This window comes from Platichthys flesus, chromosome 4 (genome assembly GCF_949316205.1).
Source record: "Platichthys flesus chromosome 4, fPlaFle2.1, whole genome shotgun sequence".
NCBI classification, from domain to species: Eukaryota; Metazoa; Chordata; class Actinopteri; order Pleuronectiformes; family Pleuronectidae; genus Platichthys; species Platichthys flesus.
The window spans coordinates 27,603,486-27,619,320 of NC_084948.1; the positions used below are offsets into that span (position 1 = coordinate 27,603,486).

Here is a 15,835-nt window from a genome sequence, read left to right on the forward strand (position 1 = left end):
TTCCAGTGGTTTCCTTTCTCCTCCATTATGTATGTGGGCAGCTGCTCCGTTGTGCAGAGGAACCCAGAGAAACCACATGTTGAGGCCAACATCTCCTCACTGCAGCTCCGCTCGTTTGAAAACCATTTAATCCATCACGCTGACACAGAAGAGGAGCTTCCCCACACACAGCCTCCCGGGTTCAAGCACCATGCAGTTATTTATAAAGCACTAAAGCAAAGTTCTGTACAATAAAATAACATTAAGAGAAATTAAATAGCTTAAAATGATAAGAGCCAACCGGAAACTAAATACAGTAGATACTGAGAGCCGGGACATGAAGCAGAGCAAAGAACATTTACAAGGTTACATTGATAAGGTGTAATTTAAAAAATATATGGTCCTGCTAACAGTCTGTGATGGAGTCTCTACCCAGAGGACTCTCTCTCTCTGAACCTCTCGTTATAGATGAGCAGGATGGAGCTGAGTGAGACTCCAGTGACCTTCTCATCGACCTTCTCATCGACCTTCTAAGCCGTCCCCCCCCCCCACACAAGGTGTCTCTGTCAGACACACAGCAGCTGCCGAACCACGAGGTGAAGCAGCTCATCAGGCCCTTGTCCTCAACTCGCCCCCCCGGCCTCCGGAGAACGTGCTTCCTCCACAATCAACTCCAGCTCCTGGTCTTAAACATGGAGGGAAACACTTAATCCTAAATGAATGCTGCAGCGGTTTGAGGACGATCGCTCTGACCCCCGACCCGGAGCAGCTGGTCTGAGGCTGTGAGGGATGTGACTCATCCGGGGGGGGGGCAAAACCCCACAGCCACAGCCAAAAACTGAAAACAACTCAGTGAAGAACTGCTGCACATTCTCTCCATGAGATTGATCCCCAGCTCTTTATTGCACTATTTCGAAAATCTATTTTTATTCACACTTTTATTCTCTCTCTGTTTTCCCCTCTCGCTGCTGCTCTGTCATTTTGTGAATTTCCTCCAAGGACAATAAATAAAGGTCTTATATCTCATCTCTTATCTTATGTGGGGGTGTAAACACAACGGGAGATGCACTGTGGTGCCCTGTGAAGCTTTGTGGACGAATAGAAGAGCCTCGTCTCAGTCCTGCTCACCAGTTCGGAGGTCCTGGTGAGACACTGGTCTCTGGTTCCCAGTTATCAGTCCAGAAACTGATGGAAACTAGCGGAACATCCAACCATCAAACAGACCTCAGTGCAGTTATAGGTTTAGTTTAGTTACTATCTGACAACAGCAGGAAATCATCTCCTCAGAATCTTATCTACCTTGTTTGTGTTGCTGCAGTACCGCAGCCGACCACTGGGGGAGGAAGGAACGCCTCCGTCATACATCTGTGTTTCAACTAAGTTTCTATATCTGAGCTTCATTATTATAACTTCAGTTGTTTGTTGTATTTCTACATTTCAAAGCAGTGTTTCACATTATTATTATTATCTAATTTAAGCTGCCACAGTTTAATAATAGACCAAAATACATTTTCACACTTCTCATTATAACATGTTTTGTATTTAAATGAGTTTCTATCATCAGAGGTGAAAGTGGATTGAAGTTGTGTCTGCTTCAACTTTCATCCTCTCCAGCTGTGTCTTCATCTCCAGACTCAAACTTCCCCGAACACACACGTGTGTAAACTGTCGTAAGAAATGAGAAGCACATTGTGTAGAGTCTATGATTTATTTAAATGTTAACACAACTTTCAAATCAAAATCACAACATGTTCTTTATTGTTTGAAATTAGAAGAAACAAACTAAATTGGTGGAAAACAATTCAAACCATGATTAAAGATGATGATGAAATGATGAACGTGTGTCTGTGTGTGTGTGTGTGTGTGTGTGTGTGTGTGTGTCTTATGAATAAAAATTATATTTTTGTAACATTTATTTTCAGTAGCTTCATGTCCAAATGTCTCTGATCATTTATATGAATATTGATATAGAATAAAATAATTCACTGCAATGTACAGAGACTCAGAAGCACATGAATAAATTAATAAATGTGGGAATGTAAAAATAAATGAACAAAGGGAACAGGAATAATTAAATGTAAATAGATAAATGAAGAAGATTTCACAACACAAACATTTGTTGTCCTGAGAAAAACCAACTCACCACAATAAAACCTGCAGAGACACCGACTGCACCCGTTTTCACAGGAATGTGAAATGTCAAAATCCATGAATTTTATTTTGAAAAATATTCTCACGTTGTAATGTCGTCGTCCTGCTTTGGACGAATATCACAAGTACGTTTAATACTCGCTGACGGGTCACACCAGTAAATATGAACCAATCAGCTTGAAACACCAGTAATCTGATGAATGTTACTGACCTGGGATCTGCCACAGATTCTCTAAACTCAAGAGAAACTGATTCACGTCAGAGCAGTTTTACATTATACAACATTCAGGATTTAACTTGATGCAACACAAAGGAGATTTTTATCCTTTTTCATATTTAATGATTCTAATTGAAAACACGAATCGCTCTGACGAAACCCGACACCAGATTAATTGTGCAGCTCGTTAATGAAAAGTGTGATTTAATGCCCCAGTAAGTGATTTGTGTTTTCAGCCCTGATGGTAATCAGAGAGCGACTCAGGACCCGGAGGAGGTTTGTAAAAGAGCTGAGACTCTCTCTCTCTCTCTCTCTCTCTCTCTCTCTCTCTCTCTCTTTCTCTCTAGTGAACTCTTCTGAACCCGTGGCCTCACAGTTACAAGTCGACCTCTGTGACCTCTGTGACCTCCGAGCCTTGTCCTGGTTGTGTTACAGGCTTCATTAGCTGGTTAACTGGAGACGAGAGGAGACGAGAGGAGGCGAGAGGACACGAGAGGAGGCGAGAGGAGACGAGAGGAGGCGAGAGGACGCGAGAGGACGCGAGAGGACGCGAGAGGAGGCGAGAGGAGGCGAGAGGAGGCGAGAGGACGCGAGAGGAGGCGAGAGGAGGCGAGAGGAGACGAGAGGAGACGAGAGGAGGCGAGAGGAGACGAGAGGACACGAGAGGAGGCGAGAGGAGGCGAGAGGACTCGAGAGGAGACGAGAGGAGGCGAGAGGAGGCGAGAGGAGACGAGAGGAGACGAGATGAGGCGAGAGGAGACGAGAGGACACGAGAGGAGACGAGAGGAGGCGAGAGGACTCGAGAGGAGGCGAGAGGAGGCGAGAGGACACGAGAGGAGGCGAGAGGAGGCGAAAGGAGGCGAGAGGAGACTCACTGCATCTTGTATCGAGCAGCATTAATGCAGATTAAGTTTACTTCCATTTGACTTGTATTCTTTCCTCTGTGAACACAACACTGGTCTGTTCTTCCTGCACGTGAATAATAGTTTAACTTTCCATAATTCATGAGCCACTTGTGTGGAGGTTTTCAGGCACTTGAATGAAGCAGCTGTTACATTTTGAAGCCCAGAGCTCAGACTGAATCAAACCGTTTTCCTTCTGTCAGAGAGACTCAATAGAATATTGTTCTGTCCTCATGTAAGAACTTGATAGAAAACAGGCTCCTGGTGCATTCTGGGACTCGGGCTCATTGTAGAAGAAACTCAAATTAAAGGTTTGATATGTTTTCCTTTCTGCAGAAGGAGACGCTGGTGATTGTCACTCGCCGAGTGCTTCAGCCATCGTAGCATTCAGGAGACAGACGGTTATAACATGAGTGGCGGCATGTCCTCAGGACAGACTGGACGCTACAGTCTCACTGTTGGAAACCGGTCAGAGGAGACAAGAGGAAATATAATAGTTGCATTAAGTCTTCAGGCTTTTGTGTAATGCTGCCTATAGAATTCTTCTGGATGTTTTCCACCTGTTGTCTGATTCCTGGATTCCCTGTTTCACGTCCTGTTGTGCGTCTGCATCTGTGAACTTCTTTATTCCTTCAACTATCTTCAGTGCACAAACCTGTGTTTGTGTTCGGGTCCTGAAGTCATTACACAATAACTTCAGCTCCTGACAGACACAAGCAGAAACCTGTTGGTGGAGAAGGAGTCAGATGCTCCTCTGAGGTTTTGGATCATTTCACGACATGTCTCCTCTTCCTCCCATCAATATTTTGATATGAACACTTGATTGACTTCTCCTGGTTTGGCCCGTCTGCTAACATGGAGAAGGCTCTACAGTATCTCTACGGCTGCCTGCCACCAGGGGGCGATCATAACTTGAAGGTATCATTTCATCAGTGTTTGCTCATGAGAGTTGTTGCACAGAAAAAGACGTCTCATGAGATCTGAACAACTTGGAACAAACCGCTGCTGAGAACTGAACAGATGTTAAAACGACTGTGACCTTCGACAAACACTCGACTCCACTCTGGATAAAACATCAAATGAAAACTTCTCCTGTGCTGAGGGATATTCATTTTAATAAAGAAGGCAGAGACACGTTGTTTGGATTCAGACGGCATCTGTTGGAGATGATTTCTCTGAGGGCGACTGAGGAGATGGAAGTTACTTGTTAGCCAAATTAAAACATTTGGGGATGTGCAGAACATTTATTAAGTTCTGTCCAACAGCAAATTACTTCAACTTAGTTCATTAGAAAAGTGGAGGAAAAATAATGATATTACTGTGGATCATTATCTTCTCACAGTGTCGTAAATAGTGTCTGCTCCTTGCTCCAGCTTGGTTAACAGTGATTATTTAACTAATATAGTTAAGTCTCATAATTTGACACAACACTGTTGTTAATTAAGTTTGAATAATTCTGATTTTGTAATTGTCTTTGTGGTAAAATCCTGTTGAAAAGATGATAGAACAGATAATTCATCACAATAGACTTTGTATCACATTTAACGTCACAACCCAAACACCAAATACACTATAAATCATTTAGTCATGTGAATTTATCACCACAACAATGAATATTATTAAAAAATTCAGTCTGAAGTCACAGTTTTTCAATGCAGTTTTTGGATCTTAGTGGTTTTTAACTCTATATTTGCACCAAATGTCGGATTTGAGTCGTCAAACATCTGGATGTAAATGATCGTTAGCGTTAGCTCGATGCTCAGCCGTCCAGAGATTCAACATGAAGCTGATTTATTCACTGTTTTTACTGAATCAGCTGTTGGTTTTAGAGGAGGAGACGTCTGAGGAGAATCCAGATAAAAAAACCTCCTGGACCATCGACACTGAGGGACGTCACCGAACTGGGTCTCAGGTCCGGGGCTGCGTCCATGAGGACTCGGTCTGAGCCTCAGAGGAAGAAGAAGCTTCTGAAACGAGTCCAGTCGCTGGCTGTGAAACAAACGTTCAGCTAAAGCAGCTTCTGAACGATGCAGATCCTGACTCAGCTCTTTGTTACCATCCTGAATCAGAGACCCATGTTGGCAGGAACATCACATTGTTCAGTTCTGATGAATCTGATGGTCGCTGGTTCCCTGTCCCTGATGCAGATCTGGTCACAATCCTTTACTTTCTGAATTACCTTCACCCCATTATGCCCCCAAGCAATGGTTTTCAACTCTGTGCCATTATCCCTAAAGATTAGAGAGGCTTTCATTCCCAGCACCACACGCCAGCAGGACACTTCCCCGTTCAGTTGTTCATTTTATCAGTGAAATCAGCTGCTGCCGGGTTTTTATGAGATGAAAATCTCTTTTCTCCTGAGCCTTAATTGCACTTTGTTTGAAAAGGTTTAATACTGTTCAATACCGACTCACCAGCGACCGCAATCTGCCCATATGGGGTCCAGGATTTGTGTGTGTGTGTGTGTGTGTGTGTGTGTGTGTGTGTGTGTGCATGTGTGAGAGGAGGGGTGGGCGTTGACGTCCACTAGCTTTTCCTCTTAGTTTCAATCTACTGCATCAATCTATGATGTCTGATCTATGTGTAGCCCTGTATAAAATCATTAGGATACAGCGCATCAAATAGCATAACAAATGTTGTATTAAAAGAGAAAGTTCATGATAAGTAGATAAGTTCATATTATTAAAAATAGTAGTTAAAATAAGGTTAAAAACAGGATAAAATTTAATAAATATAATATGTACAGTTAATAAGTTTAGCTATTTACAGTTAAAAAGTAAAGCAATAAATAGATGTGTCGTTAAAAGTCTCTGTGATTGAGAAGATGAGAAACTTGATTTGAGTGCTTTTACTGTGAAATCTAACTTTTTCTCTGTTGTGTGTCAGTCATTCAGTTTCTGTATTTCTCATTGGGTAGTAGCAAATTCACAGCCAATCCAAGTCTGGTATGGGAAGGGACATTAAGTGTAGGATGCGGTTCAGCATGCTTTGAGCAGGTGAGTTAAAGAGAGAGAGATTGTCCGGAGTCCTGAGGAAAACGTGTAGTGCTGTGGGAAACATTTAAGAGGCGTCATCGAGGTCGACTACTTGTGGTCCTGTTATATTACTCTTCTATGTAACCTGCCAAAGGTAAATATAATGTGTATGCCTTAAATTGTGAAGCTGTAACTTAATGTTGTAGTGAAAAAGACAGAACTGTAATGTAGTTAGCCACCCGCTAGCATAGCATCACATGTTTGGATAGCATAGCTTTAGCACTGTTGTAGTTTCAATGCTAAAACGGGCTAACGTTAAGTCAGTACGATTTAGCGTGATGATATTATGGCTCAACAGAGTTCATGTAATTAAAGGAGACGGACGTCTGTGAAGAGAGGGAGAGAGAACCTGAGATGGTTGCTGGTGGATGGACCCTGCTGTTTATTCTTCCCCGGACTTTCGTTGCTGTGTGCTGCCTGTGTTTGGATTGTGACGGCCATCCCCCCTGTCTGTGACTGTCATCCCCCCTGTCTGTGACTGTCATCCCCCCTGTCTGTGACTGTCATCCCCCCTGTCTGTGACTGCCATTGCCTTATTGCTCCTCGTTTGGACCTGTGAGTATTGAACTGATGTGACAATGCACGTGTTTTTATTTTATGCTCTTGACTGAGTGAAGTGGCCATAATAGTTTTCAGGCCTCACCGAACCCGAGCATCACTACAGGCCTGCAACTGAGTTTTGAGTTTTATCATTTCTGGTCCGCATGTGATGTTTGTGAGTTAATTTAAAGTTGATTATTGTTTTGATTTGATTCAGAGACCTGTGAAAGGTAAAGATTTTATTTAACCCTTTTTAAGTGATTTCACGGGTTAAACAATTTAAAGAGACTCTGTATTTTATTTTGTGCATCTGAGAAAGGTTATATTTCATATAACTGTTGTGCATTTATTTTATTTTGTAAATATTTTACTTCCTGAGAGAGGAGCTCACAATAATTTCGTTTATTTTATATTGTAAATAAACACCTGTGAAGGTTTTGACTTTTAAAATACAGTTGTGGTGGTCTTTAATTTTAATTAGAGGAATTAAAACAAAAGATAAGTTTCTTTTCAAATATTCTTCTGAGATCATATTCATTTTTTGTGTTTACGAACTCAGGCCCAGGAGATCTGGGTTACATATGCATTCATTGTGACATGTGTGCATGTAGGTCATGGATTATAGTGTGTGTGTCTGTGTGTACAGTACGTTGTCTCTACGTGTGTGTACAGTAAGTTGTGTGTGTGTCATAGTGCAGGCTCTCCACATTTCCCTCCTTCAGTTTGCTACCAAGTCACATCAGCGTGACTCTTCATTTGTCTTGCGTCCCCGTGTGCCCCCCCCCCCCCCCCCCAGGTCGACAGCGTGTCACTCAGAGATGTGAAGCACGTTTGCACTTACACAGCGATTCGATATTCAACAGTCAGGCCACGTAAACCGCTCCCCCGACGCTGCTAATTCTAATTCACGGCCGCACTGGTAACAGCAGCCCCCCCCCCCCCCTTCCCCCATGCCACCTCAACCCTCTCCTGCTACAGTACAGCCTCTGTACACCTCCACCAGCCCCCCCCCCCCCGTTCCAGAGTCACACCATCACAGCAGAAGCTCTGACACAGATTTAAAAACTCACCTTCCCTCTCTCACTGAAAAATCATAATTTGACCAGTTATTGAAAAAATTAACTAACGTTCCAGACAAGAAACCAAATGGAATTTACTCCTGATGTTCAAAGAGGGTTTAAAAATATACTGAACGTAAAGATGAACTCAAAGATTATAACCTTCATTTGAATGTTAGAAATCAATCGAGTGAGACTGAAACAAAGCACTATGTTCTTTTCACTCTATGTTTTCACAACTCTTTCATCAGGGATGGACAGATGAACTGATAGATGAACTGATGGATAGAAAGATACAAGAGTCGATGGATGGATGGAGAGATGGATCTGTAGGTGGATAGATCAATGGGCCTATCCATGGATGGACCTAGAGATATATGAATGGATGAGCGATATATATATATATATATATATATATAGATGGATGATCTATAGATCTATTAATGGATGATCTATAGATGTTTGGATGGATGATATATAGATGGAAGATAGATAGATCTATAGATATACAGATAAATAGATGGATAATCTAGATGGATGATCTATAGATCTATTAATGGATGATCTATAGATGTATGATCGATGATATATAGATGGAAGATAGATAGATCTATAGATATACAGATAAATAGATGGATAATCTAGATGGATGATCTATAGATCTATTAATGGATGATCTATAGATGTATGATCGATGATATATAGATGGATGATATATAGATCTATAGATAAATAGATGGATAATTTCTAGATGGATGATCTATAGATCTATTAATGGATGATCTATAGATGTAAGATCGATGATATATAGATGAATGATATATAGATCTATAGATCTATAGATAAATAGATGGATGATCTATAGATCTATTAATGGATGATCTATAGATGGATGGATGATCTACAGATGGATGACCTATAGATATCTAGATAGGTAGTTGGATGATCTACAATTGGATGATTTACAGATGGATGATCTATAAATTGATGATCTATAGATGGATGGACGGTTGATCTATAGATCATAAATCTATCAATATATAGATGCATAGATGGATGATCTATAGATATATATATCTCTACATCTATAGATGGATTATCTATAAATTGATGATGTATAGATGGATGGACGCATGATCTATAAATAAATCTATATATATATATATATATGTCTACATCTATAGATGGATGATCAGTATGGGCGTGTCTCTTCGGAGGGTCCCTCTCGCGCGCCTCCAGTCGACCGGAAGCACGCGCAGGAATCTGCGGCTGGAATCCAAACTTTCACGGTGAGAATCAACCCGGAGGCAGCGGGTCAGAGCCGGGCAGCAGAGGAGGAGCGACCCGGAGGAAGAGCGCGGTTTGACGGTTAATGTGACGCGTTGAGCCTCGGTGAGGATCAGTCGCCACCGGTGGGCTGCTCCCCCCCCCCCCCCCCCCCTCCACTGGAAAGAGGAGACTCGGTGTGTCCGCACCTGCAGGAGCCGGTGAGCAAACCTCCATCAGCCGGTGAGCAAACCTCCATCAGCCGGGGAACAAACCTCCAGCAGCCCGGAGCTCCGCCGACATGTTCCGGTGTTTGGCGGCAGTGAAGTGCAGTTGTTCGCGGAGCTGCTCGGTGGATTATCCGTGAATTGCACTTGACAGCGCCCGGACCTGCTCTCCCCACAGCGGGGTTTCCTGCCCTGTCGTCGGGGCGGAGAGGAGCGAGCAGCAGCGGGCAGCAGGCAGCCTCCTCCCGCAGCAGGACCCGTGGACCAGGCCCCGTGCACGGATCGTACCGGGACTCGAGAGGCACCTACCCGGAATCAGACCCGCTTCCCCCCCTGCCCTGTCCCTCTGGGTGTCCCTCGCTCGGTCCCTCTACGCGTTTGGCTCCAGGTGCTTCTGCGTCGCAGCCACTTTGAGAATCGGAGTAAGATCAACTGCGCTTTGGGAGTTTTCCTCCATCCACCCCCCCCCCCCCCCCCCCCCTCCCCGGATCCCCCGGCTCTCTCCCCCGGTGGAGCGCACTGCTGCTCCGGTGAATCGGTGTCTATAACCGGTCTCTCGCGCACGCACCCACCCCAGAAAACTCCCCTCTCTCCGTGCGAGGAGCCGAGCAGGAGTTGGGACGAGCTGCCGAGCCCGATCGCCTCCTTTTGTATTTTCTGTTTTTGTGATTTAACTCATCTGTGAGTGGACGGAGCCGGAGGAAGGAGGGCTCGTGGACCGGACACCGGAGACCGGAGGACCGGAGCACCGGGAGATGGATGAAGGTAAGCTGCTGGTACTCAGGGTGTGTGAGATGGCGGAGGATCCGTGTTTCCTCCCGAGCTGCAGGAGGAGGACACGACCAACTAGAGTTTAGATGTTAGTGTCATCATCATCTGAGAAATGAATCATCTGTAATCTGTTTAACCTCAGAGTGTGTGTGCGTGTGCGCGTGTGTGTGTGTCACTCTTTATTGAGATTCTCCAAAATGCGCAGTTGACGGTGTTTTCTCTTCTGCAGCTCACACGCATGTGCCTGTATAGGAATGTGTGCGGCGTGTTAGCGTGCCTCTAGTGTGTGCGTGTGTGTGAGCACGTGCACGTTAGGCTGCTGCGAGCGTGCACAGATGTTCGGGTGCATCCGTTCGCGCGCGCCCGTGTGCGTGTGTGTGTGCATGAGGGCGCAGTAACGGAGCCTTTTTTTGGGGAGAGAGTGGGGACTCTCTTTCTCTCTCTCTCTCTCTCTCTCTCTTTGCCCCCCCTCTCCACTGTGAAGCTGCCTCATCACGCCTCTCCAGTTGACTGGCGTTTCAGCCTCATCTATTATGCAGGAGGTTTGGAGATGAGAACACAAAAGGTGGGAGGAGGAGAATGGGGACTCGGGATCACAGTGGAAGGAGAAGGGTGAGGTGAGGAAAAAGATGGCTGGGAGTGGAGGGGAGGATGAGGGACAGAAGGTGGGAGGAGGAGGAGGAGGAGGAGGAGGCGGCGGCGGCGGCGGCGAGCGAAGGGCCGGGGAGCTCTAAACAAGGGATACAGGAAAAGACAAGGGCAGAGGAGTTGAGAGTGCAATGCCAGTGAGGATACAGACTCCCACGACCACAGAGACGCACCAAGGCTTAAAGTTCTGAGGGAGCAGCAGTTGTAAAGATGGAGGCGTGGCCTGTAGTGCTATATGTGAGTTGGCATGTTGTGTATACGAGCAGTCGAGTTGTGTAATAATCTGAAGAAGAAGTCCAAGTCAGTAACGGGTTGATGAGACATTAAGTGTGAGGAGATAGTTGAACCTTGGATTGGTCTTCAGACTCTGAGCTTCAGATACACACGAAGTCAAACAATATGATCATTATATTTATTATCTCTGCAGAACGACTTCATTTGGTCTTTGATTCAAAGACATCAGCAGATTCTGTGTCTTCCTGCAGCTCCGGCTTGTTGTGCGGTCTTCAGATCCAGATCAGCTGATCTCGGTCCTGATGAACGATGAAATCTCCTCCCATGAGTTTATATGTTACTCGATCTGAGCACAACATTCACCTGTAAACCTTTAAACAACATTCATCCGGTTGTTTCCGTCAGATCATCGATAAACGCTGGTGACCCGGTTCTACATCCCCGAGCCACAACACGAGCAGCATGTCTGACAGATGAGCAGCTGGCCCTGGGTCAGGAGCTGCTTCTGTCTGTCTGCACACTTTCCTCCTTCCATCATTTTGATCGAGTTTGACTTCTCCTACGTCGGTTGTAGCTCCTGTCTTCTATCTGTTTTATTTAACCAGCCGCAGCCTGGTCTTTCTACTTGCTGTTACGAAGGCTGCTCTTGATCACCAGCAAGGATCAACCGCATCCTGAAGAGATTTCTCATTGAGCAGCCGAGTCATTGTTTTTATATTCATGTGTAATCTCTGAGCATCGTGGTGAAGTTCAATAACTGACGTTCACAAACACATAGCTGCTTAAAGGAGTCATAAGAGGAAATGGTTCTTTATTAGTGAAACACACACACAGGGAGTGAATGAGTTAAACAAATACAATGTAAGTGTAAGAGTATTGCACATAGGAAAATTATCAATACAACAATCTAGTTATTTTACAACCTCTACAATTTGTGCAGGACAAGCTTAAAGTGCCCCCCCCCATGTTCTTTCTATATTGATGTAAAGCCTCTCAGTTAAAAGCTGACACTTCATTGTTGTAAACTTTATTTTCATTTCAGATTTATTGTCCTGAAGAACAATAAATTGTGTTGCTGTCCAGATACTGTATCTATCGCTCTGCACTGTATATCAGCCTCTGTCTCTGTGAACACAGCTCCTGCTCTCAGACGTTTAATCTTACCCTGAGCGTGAGATACATTCATCAGAATTATTCAGCTTGTTGTGAGACATTATTCATTAGGTGGTTCATTCTGCTCACAGAGACACAGTTGAGGACGGATGTAGTTCGGTAACAGAATCCCATTAGAAAGCAGGGACTGTTTAGGAAACTGTGACAACACCAGACTGAGAGAGAGCCTCTGTTCCACAGACAGGCGTGACAGACCTGTCCTAGAATATCTCCACAGGGATCTGAACAGGCTGCTGGTTCTTTACGGATTTCAACTGGGATTCGTGGGCCTGAAGAGCCCTGAGGCTTTCGGATTCTCAGGCAGAAGGTAAAATACCCTGACCTCAGCACTGAGGGCTGGTTTGCTCTCAGGACAGTTGATGCAGTTGATGTTTTTAGAAATATTCAGAACTCAGCCATTACACCCATTGAGCCCTGCAGAGGTTTCAGGACCACGGAGAGCCACACCCGGGGTCAGCACCACGGACAGCTCCCACATAGTTCCACCCGGGACCTAGTGAGCGTTTCCTCCTCAGGACCAGTGGGATGGAGACTGGTCTCAGTGGTGAAGCTCCACTGATGTGCATCGAGCTGGTGGAAGACACTGAGCCACTGGGCTCTCTGGCTGCTCAGCCTTGATAGTGCCGACCTTTAGATTGTGTATAAAGATGCATTCAGAGTCAGCTGTGATCATGGAGTGCGGACGCAGTCTCGAGGTCCAGCTGCTGCACATCCTGGACCAATGACGAGTCCGTCTCATCAAACTACTAACTCAAACCGTAGCTTGTGAACACGACAGAATCCAGAGTCTCATCTGATACCCTCTCTGGCCGAGGTGACCCCCCCATCGTGACCCCCACCTGTGTTTAGACTGCATCGAGTCACATGTAACAGGGAGAGGCGTAGCTTGATGTCACACTTGGTCCTCGATGATCAGAGCATCAAACATAACCGCATCTTGTTTCTCCACAAGCTCCATGATCTAAATCCTGAAGGTCCTGGTTATAGATTCCAGTCATGTATGATTTCTGGGGATCCTGTGTAATTTAGCCCTTGAGAGCCGAACAGGCCTCGTGCACAGTAGCACCGGCAGCGGCACTGTCTTGTAATTCAACTGGCACTCTGGCCTCCATCCAGCGTGTCTATGATTAGACCTCTCTGTTATCAAACCTGCTGGCAGCGAAGAAACAAAACTGGCTGATGCCCTTTTTAATTTTCGTTTTTTGAGCTGTGCTCTGTCACAGCTGCCCTTTGGAATGAGTTTGTGTTCTGATCTTTGCGGCAATGTTTCATTTCCTTCCCTAACAACTTCAGATGTAACTCGGCTTGTTGGTTTTTTGCAGATTAACCTTTAGAGCTACTTGGTGAAGCAGTGCTTGTTATCCATTAAGGGTTGTTCTGCAGCACCAGTGACAGATGAGCAGGTAAGAGGCCGTCACAAAGATCCAGATCACAATGTGTAATTTACATCCCAGCGGAAACTCTGCATCCCGTCTGGTTAAACAATTAATCTGTGGCTTAATCTCTCAGCCTAGAGCTATACCCCCAATCCCTCATCTATTCACCCATCTGTTTCCTCATCCATCTGTCCGTCCTCCCCCCCGCCTGCTTTCACTTGGTTCTCTTCTTTCTTTTGGGATCTGCCTTGGTTGGTTTGGGTGGATTGTGGTTTCACAGCAGGTGGATTGTTTATTATCGAGGAGAGGCTGAACGCTATGATGTTTTTTGAAGCTGTAAATTAAATTGTATGACTGTACTTTGATCAGATTGGTTTTAAAATCATGTTTATTACTGCATTTAAACGAAAAATCCACCTTCACATGCTGGACACGGCTCATAGCGCCACCTAGAGTTTCAAGCTGTAATGCAGGCGTGTCTCAGCCTCTGTGTTCTCAAAGCAGTTTTTGAATTTGCAGAGAGAAGCAGTTGAGCCGACCATAAAGATGTGCAGCCCGGTATTTAGATGTTCTGTCGTGTTCTGTTATTCTAAAGCTGGATTTGAGTTTTGATTTCTCCTCTTATCTCGTTAGCTGCTGTTAGTTTGTCTGTTTTAAAGACTCACACATAAAAGCCTCTGATGATGTGATTTCCTCACCTCTCCTCCTCCTCAGTTTATTTCTGTTCCTTCTTTTTGTTGTGATAAATACATCAGCAAAGTGTGACCCACATTCCTGCCCAAATAAGGAACAGCACTTCCTGTGCTTTGTCAGACTGATGTGGAAACTAACAGTTGTGTTAAATGATGACGAGTTTGGATTCTTGATTCGTTCGGGCGGTCGAACTCTTAAAAGTCAACTGCACCGAGAAGTCGAGCAGTTTAGTGTTTGATGCTGATGTGTGTGTTTTTTGTCGCACGGACACTCGACTCAGCAGCTGGTGTTTAGCAGATACACAGTTTTAAAAATGAGTCAGTAACACAACATAATTAGTTGTGTGTGTTTTGCTGACGTCATTGCCGGAGACTTGATAATGGAAAACAGTGTCAGCTGCATGAAAGAGGCTTGTACTGAATATCCAGAGGAGAGCCAATGGGAATCCTTCACATTATAAATATACATATTTGACAGACAGTGTAAAGCAAAGAGAACCCAACACGAGCACAGAGCTTCAGTGAACGTGTCTCGTCTCCTCCGCTGTGAGACCACGAGTCAGATCCCCGCTCAGCCAAGAGGAGATTCACTCATCTCTGGATTAATAGAATTTAAAAGCTCAGAAGCAATACGTGCAAACTATGAGTGTGTTTGTCTTCTGCCTCTGGAGTGAGTCTTCTTCACGTGTCATGTGACAGTGAGGAGATTAATGAGACCCCCCCCCCCCCCTGAGAACCAGGAGTGTGAGGACACTTCTCCGGTGTAAATTCGATTTGGACGTCAGCCTGATCATCTCAGCAGGATAGTGATCTGATGCTCATCTCATCTCGCTCTGTCTCTCTGTTTCTGTAGCTCTGTCCATCAGCCTCTCTCTCTCCCTCCATCCCTCCTTATTTATCTCCCTTATCGTTTCTGCCCTTCTTTTATTCCTCTGTCCATCTCCCTCTATCGCTCTCGGTTCCTCTGTCAAGTTGAAGGTCATATCTGACGGCTCGCTGATGGATGGTGTGGTATGATTTAGGAGAACAAAACACAATAACTGTGTGTGTGTGTATTTGTGTGTGTGTGTGTGATGTAGGGGAAAATGGCCAGTATGACAAATCCTATTAAACCAGTAAGAAACACCAGATCGTGTTCCCATGTAACGAGCCAGAGTGAATGAATATGAAAACGTGCTCAGAATTGACAGCGGGATCATTTCTCTGCAGCGTCAGTAGCAACAACTGACTCGTTCTCACCAGTGTCTGTGATCGTGGACCGACAGTGTGTCTGTGATCGTGGACCGACAGTGTGTCTGTGATCGTGGACCGACAGTGTGTCTGTGATCGTGGACTGACAGTGTGTGTCAGCTCCTGATGCAGCTCGGTCTGTCATGTGGTGTCCAGGCTTTACTGCTGCTGGCCTGAATCATGTGGAGCCTCCCAAAGGCCAAAGTGTGTGTGTGTGTGTGTGTGTGTGTGTGTGTGTGTGTGTGTGTGTGTGTGTGTGTGTGTGTGTGTGTGTGTGTGTGTGTGTGTGTGTGTGTGTGTGTGTGTGTGTGTGTGTGTGTGTGTGTGTGTGTGTGT

The 15,835-nt window shown here is 45.0% G+C and overlaps 1 long non-coding RNA gene across 1 annotated transcript in view; it reads left to right on the forward strand.

Annotated features, from left to right (window-relative positions):
* The first annotated feature begins 9,864 nt into the window (after positions 1–9,864).
* LOC133952300 (uncharacterized) overlaps positions 9,865–15,835 on the forward strand; it is a 78,084-nt gene continuing 72,113 nt past the window's right edge. Inside the window, exon 1 of the long non-coding RNA XR_009920530.1 lies at positions 9,865–10,140. This is a non-coding gene — a long non-coding RNA (uncharacterized LOC133952300). The remainder of the gene's footprint in view (positions 10,141–15,835) is intronic.